The sequence below is a fragment of the Adiantum capillus-veneris genome, chromosome 6 (genome assembly GCF_014529385.1).
Source record: "Adiantum capillus-veneris isolate H3 chromosome 6, ASM1452938v2, whole genome shotgun sequence".
In the NCBI taxonomy this organism is placed as follows: domain Eukaryota; kingdom Viridiplantae; phylum Streptophyta; class Polypodiopsida; order Polypodiales; family Pteridaceae; genus Adiantum; species Adiantum capillus-veneris.
Window position 1 is genome coordinate 105,573,987 of NC_140936.1, and position 7,290 is coordinate 105,581,276.

The following is a 7,290-nucleotide window of genomic DNA, read 5'->3' on the forward strand; positions in this document are numbered from 1 at the left end:
TGGAGTAAACCGGTGTGGATAGACCCTCTGGGGTGCGTACATGCCCCACTACTGACCTGTATAATGCCATGACCCCCCAAATGAGCTTTGTGGGTACTCCCATCTGCTGTAATCTGCGCATCAATCTAGCTCTAGGCACTGTGTCAAATGCTTTGCGGAAATCCACAAAGCTACAATAGATCCATCTCCCACGTGCTCTGCCCTCCTCAATGATGGCTCTGAGTGTCAAGATATGGTCAAGAGTAGAAAAACCCCTCCTGAAACCTGCCTGCCCAGCTGCACGTATCCCCTCCCTCTCTGCCCATCTACTCAGCTGCTGCTCAAGAATAGATGCGTACAACCGTGCCAATGTGTGTCCAATCATGATAGTGCGATAGTTCCCAGGCTCCATAGGGTGGTCCCGACTTGAAGATAGGTACAATAGTAGATAGGCTCCAAGTATCAGGCAAGCCCTCACACATGGCACGGTTAAACATAACTGCTAGAAGCTCTGCTAGTAAATCTCTAGCATGTGTGTGTGTGTGTGAGACAGAGAGAGAGAGAGAGAGAGAGAGAGAGAGAGAGAGAAGAAGAGAGTTTTAACGTCGTAGGAAACTTACCCAAGAGACCTTAAAGATCTAGCCGACGAGAGAGAGAGCAGGGTAATGTTTCGGCCGATTTCTGCGCTGCGTTTTGCCCACGACGAAAGCTCTTGGCCGCATACGGGGCTGCACTCTGTACCCTCTGTTACATATGGCTGCTGAATCTCTGGTCGCACCTTCTTCTGCTCAGTTCGTCTACAACAAGCTCACGACTCCTCAGGTCCATGTTTGATTTGTGAAGCATGGCACTCCCTGATGCTTTCAAGCTCAACCCTAATGATATTGCATCCGATACACTCCTTGGTTTGTCAAAAATTCCCTTTGATAATTTAGTTATGGCTAATGTTTTGAAGGATTCCCTTACTGAAAACCCTGACCTATCAAGATATAGCGGGATTCATAGATCATGGCTTCAGATGCATCGTAGTTGATAAGATCTTCTACAGTGGATCATAGTTATTTGAAGTTTCCTCTTCTAAAGAGGAGGATCAAAAGTCCTTCCTTACCTCACATACCATCAATTTATGTGGCCAGGTAGTTCATGTGCTGCAATGGCAGTCAGTCAGACTCATTAAAGAAGAGCACCTAAGAAAATACCCAGTTTGGATGGAGTTTGAACACCTGCCCTTTTTTATGTGGCCTATATATTGAAATTGCTCCCTTCTTAGGCAAAGTCCTCTTCTATCCCACAATTAACCTCCCTAATAGGAATAGTGCATGCATAATGTGGCACACTGATTAAAAAACCCCTAAAACTATGAAAATAGAATTGTAAAGAGTTGGCAGAATTGTACTCTACTTGAAATGGGGGAACTTTGCAGGCTCCTATTACCATTGTGCAAAAGTAGGTCACTTCTCTAAAAGGTGTCCAACACTGTATGAAGGAAACGTGCACCTTATCCCTTCCTACCTTGGAAGAGAAATTTTGGTGCTCAAGGAACAGAGCTTTGGGAAGATGAATATGTAGGGAATGGAGAAGAACCTCCGCCTTCTGCTGTTCAACATGTCACTCCCACAAACCTGTCGCTAAAGGTAAACACCCTGTGGACTGAGGGCTTCCAAGCCCCATCCCCACCTGCCAAGAAGACTTTTGGAGCCAGAAATTTGGCCTTGGGGTATGACTCATCCAACATGTTCATTGTGCTTAATGAGCTACCTTTTCTTGAGAATATAGCAGCCATTGATTTTGTGGTTAATGAATATCACCACAAAAAGAGAGGAGACCAACCAAGTACAGTCTTGGAGGTAAATATGAAAGAGGTAGACTCTGATTCCAACACTCAGATAGTAGAAAGAACCCCCCAATGAAGATCTCCACCTTAAATGTGAAGTGGTTGAATGACTCCAATAAACTCTTTACATGTAATAAATGGCTTGGTGCAAGAGTATATGATGCACAAAAGAGCAAGAACAATGATGCATTACAGAGGCCATTTGATGGCTTCTGACGACAGTCAAACAAGTATCCAGGCACCTTGCATTAGAGAAGATCTCAAGCCACAATGGCTGTTAGATCAGAAATTCGGTAGATGCTCTATCTTTCTCATTGAAACTGAATTTGGACCTTCGCATTTGGTTACTGTGCATGCTTCTAATGACATGCATGAAAGAATGGATCTCTGGGAATAGCTGGATTCCCTAGATAGCTATGCAGGGAGATACAGCATGCTGGTATGGGGAGATGACATCATGGTTTCCGGGACATGGGTTCAACATGGACAGATAGCCCCCTTTCCAATACTCATTGGATGCACCCTCTCTGACTCTTACACAGTTCGAGGTCACCAGGGACATCCGCCAGGACCTGACTCGGCTAGATACCAGGAGGACTTGGATACAGCAAGCATAGGAACTGGGCACGAAGATGGCTTTCTATAGAGAGCATCTTCTCCAGCTTATTGAGGATGGATTTGTGACGAGGCCCAGATACATGGACACCCACTTTCTCATGGGATACAATGCGCTATTAGCCAAATATGCACATCTTCACGCCAACTTCGAGTCGAGACTGATAGATACAGCAGAGTACCGCAGAGTACCAGCAGAGGCCAGGACATATCCCCTGTGTCACATGGAGCTTGAAACACAGTTGCACTACACATGACACTACCCAGTTTACTATGAGATACGAGGCCGCTTTTACTCCCTGTTCAGAGAGGTCTTTGGACCACTCTCTAGAGTCATGGGGTATGAGGACCAGAGATGTTTGGGACTCTTTTTGCTTGAGCTGCGCAGACACAGAGAGAGCCTGATAAGAGGAGAGGCTAGTTAGTCTCAAAGACGGATCACGGACTTCTTTAGAGCGGACATTGGGCAGCCGGAGAAGCAGCTACCACAACAGAGCTCACATGAGGCACGCTGATCAATCGAGCGGCCAAGCTATGGAGATCCAGATGCCCACAACTGCAGAGGACTACACAACATCGACGGAGGCTGCATCAAAGGATTCGGGTTACTCTGGCCCCACATGCACGCCGCCCGACTAGCAGACTACTGACCATGGAGGAGATTGATGAGATCCGCCAACGACCGATGATGAATCTCCTGTGATTTAGCTCTTTTGAGAATTGTTCACCTTGCTCATCTTGTACCACACACACAAGCAGTGTAGCCCTCATTCACTACTTTCACCCCCCCCCCCCCCCCCCCCCCCCCCCTCATATCCTACACAATTCCATTTCAGTACCTCTGCTTTGTTTTTTTGGTACTCAAACATTGTATCAGATTCACCATGTTGCAACTTTTTGGTCTCATAGGTCATTTTGGCCTTTTAAAGACGTTGATATAACATTTCATCTCTCTCTCTCTCTCTCTCTCTCTCTCTCTCTCTCTCTCTCTCTACAGGAGATGGGGGTGCCCATAGAGGTGATTTGGGGGATGATGGCTTTGTACAGATCAGTGATGGGACGGGTACGCACTCCGGAAGGGGTATCTGATTTAGTTCACTCTACAGTGAAACAGGGCTGCCCATTGTCTCCTACTCTATTTGGTATGTATGTTGATGAGATGTCTGATTACATCGATAGAGAGGGTGACAGAGGTGCACAGCTGGCAGGGACGTGGATCCCATTGTTGCTATATGCTGATGATATTGTGCTGATATCTGACTCACCAGAAGGTATGCAACGACAGTTGGATGCACTACGTAATTTTGCAGAGGATAGTGGATTGTGTGTTAACCTAGGTAAAACCAAGGTTATGGTGTTTAACACCACACCGCAATGGGTCACGAGATCAGTACCCACTTTCAAGTATGGTCAGGAGATTGTGGAGTATACAGATGCATACACTTACCTGGGGGTAGTCTTTACTGGGCCGAGATTTTCCTTGAGAAGAGCAGCAGAGACTAGACTAACTAGAGCTGGTGAGGCTCTGGGAGGAATGGAGAGCATGTGTTCACAGGTTCAGATCCAGGAACCTAGGACAAAGTTATGGCTCTTTGATACTCTGGTTGCCTCTACTATGTTATATGGGGTGCAGGTTTGGGGACCTTCTATAGGCCAGGATGGGTGGAGGCGTATGGAGAAGCCCCTAGTATCTATGATCTCTAGGCTGATTAGAGCCAAGGTTTCTGTACCGCATGATATCATTCGAGCGGAATTAGCTGCCCCCCCTATGGAGATTGAGGCACTCACAAGATCAGTCTCCTTTGTACACAGTATGTGGGATACTACCAGAGACAGATATGCCAGGGTGGCTCTAGAGTCCTCCAGACAATTAGCTCTTAACGGGGATACATCATGCTGGTATGCTCAAATGACATCATGGTTTCAGACACATGGTTTCACCATGGACAGGTTGCCTCCTTTTCAATACTCTCTTCAGGCACCCTTGAGGTCTCTGACACGGGTAGAGATTAATAGACTCATCCGTCAGGATTTGATCTAGTTGGACACGAGGAGGACATGGATAGAGCCGTTACAAGAGTTGGGCACAAAGATGGCTTTCTATAGAGAGCATCTTCTCCACCTCACGGAGGATGGGTTTGTAATTCGACCTAGCTATATGGACACACATCTTTCGCATGGTTTGCGTTGTGCCATTGGCCAGATACGCACGTCCTCACATCAGCTCGAGATTGAGACTGGCAGATTCAGAGGGACACCAACAAATAACAGAATATGCCGCTTATGCCATCTAGAGCCAGAGACAGAAGTACATTACAAATGTCATTGCATAGTGTACTATGAGATACGAGGCCGTTTTCACTATCTATTCAGAGAAGGTTTTGGGCCTCTATCTAGGGTCATGAGTTATGAGGATCAAACATGTCTTGGGCTTTATCTACTTGAGTTACACAAGCATAGAGAAACCTTACTGAGGAGAGGTGAAGAGAGACATCCCTAGAGACAGATCATAGATTTCTTTACACTAGATACTGTACACCCAGAAGAACAGACAGAGGAGCAACTAGCGACGGTGGAGAGGTCTACCCGCACTACTGGCATTCTCATAGACCGAGCATTGGAGCTAGGGAGATCTAGACGACCCCGAGGGAGGAGAGGAGCTACACAATTTCGAAGGAGGCTATGGCAAAAGATTCAAGCCATACTCTTTCGTCGTCCAGAGTGCAGATGAAGATGGATCTCTACTCCCCTCCCATATTGTCTTCACATTGTACTGCTTAGTTTAGGATCCCGCAGTATTTATATTTTGTTATCCTAGTTTAATTTATTTTGTTAGTCTGACTTTGTATCAGATACACCGCATTGTAACTTTCTGGTCTCATAGGTCACTTTGGCCTTTTGAAGACGTTAATATAACATTTCATTTCATTTCATTTCTCTCTCTCTCTCTCTCTTTTTTGAAAAAAGTCAGGGCTGTATATTACTGAGTACAATATAATCCCCAGCGGATGCCAAAATAGCCTATCATGTAGGGTGTACAAGTTGAATGTAAGGAGGAGAGCCACTATAGTGACAACTCGACTAGAACAATCTCATGGTGGTCGGTGTGATGAGTGGAGGAGAAACCATCGAGGAGGGGCATAATGCCACGTAATCTGGCCACCTGTAAGTGTGAAGAAGAGTGGGGATCGGGCCCAACGCCGAAGGAAGGCAAACCGGCGAGCCTCGGCTGCTCGAGATGTACCTGAGGAAGAATCCCACTGCCAAATCAGGGTGTGAATGATGTCCAGCCAAATGGCAGTGAGGGTTTCCTGAAGGAGCTGTGGAGCCGCACTTAGAATGTGGAGACAACGAGCTCTCCAAACATTCCATAGTGTAATACTAGTGATGACTGAAAAAACTTCATCACGTGTCTGAGAATCCCCCTGCCAAGCAATCTGTGGTAGCATAGCCAAAGTCCCTCGCCGATAACCAGTCGAGGTAAGCATAAAGGCTGGATCTGTGTCTGAGCCCTCGTAGAAAAGATGCGGGCCGGGCATCGGCATCAACCATGAGACAGATCCCCAAGTAAGAAATCCATGCTGAACACCTGCTCTGCTAAGTAGAAAGCAAACTGCAAGCCACACTACATAGGAAGCTGAGCATGACTAAAGACAGTGTGCAGGTGACTCAAGTAGTCGCAAAGGACAGCGAGTACATAACGGATCATGACCCATAGTAGCTAGCCAAGTCCCAACTGGAAGTCCTGCATGTGCAATCATCCACATGAAAAAAGAAATACGACGAGCGGCATGTAAATCCCAGATGGCAGACCAAAACTGTTGCAGATAGGCATGGGAGAGGCCTGAATGTAACCAGAAACGCATACGAGTGGGCTGCTCTGGTTGCTGTCTCATCAATGCTAACCTTCCAATCTTGACAGTGTACTCAAAGAAGGATACAGGTGCACCAGTGGGGTCAGAGTGAGGCCAATGCCACTCTCCTGGGTCCCAATAAAGCTGAGATAGGGCACGACCCTCCCACACCCAAAGCCTCCAAAGTGCAGCATCAGCGGAAGCGAAACGGGGGTCAACACAACGACGCTTCCCGCGGGAGCCAACTACTTGGATGGCCTCCCATCGAGCGCCGGGGAAGACAAGGTGCGGAGAGGTGGCATCATATGTCAGTCTAGCATGAATCCCCTGAGAGTAGTCAGTATCAACTGTGAACAGCATGGTGTCTAAACGAACTAATAAGAGAGTGCTCTGAGCAAAGAGGCCTTCCCAGCCACAATGGGGAGGCATCTGAACCATGCCTCGCATGACTGCATCCCACTGTGAAGGAACGACGGAATCAATCTCAAGCAGTTTGTCTGTCACCCCGCGACCAATGTCATAATGTTCTGCCACAAAATCTGCATCCAGCATACATGTCTCATGAAACAACCGCATAGAGGCAGCAGGGCCACTATCCCAAGCAGCCCAATCAATGTGAGTCCTCTCTCCAAGCTGACGGGGTGGATTAACCTAAGAATCAAGAACTGCAGCATTCCAAATGAGAGACTGGCGCTCAATCTCCTCACGACATGAGGGAGGTGAGCGTATGATAGCCCGTCGCATGGAAACCCAAATCTGAAGGAGCGATCGGATGAAGGGTGAGAGGGTGGTGGTGGACAACGGGGCATCCGTAAAGAGAAAACGATACCCTGTATGCCAAGTATGACCATCTCTAGTGCCGAGTCTTGGAGTCACTGTGCAAAGAGCGGCCTGAAGAAGCATCTTCCAAGGTTCTTGGCCGGGAAAAAGACCCCGAACAATAAGCTTGGTAAGAAGGGCGCGGCTCTGTAACTCTGGATCAATAATGCCAAGGCCTCCCTCTGACCT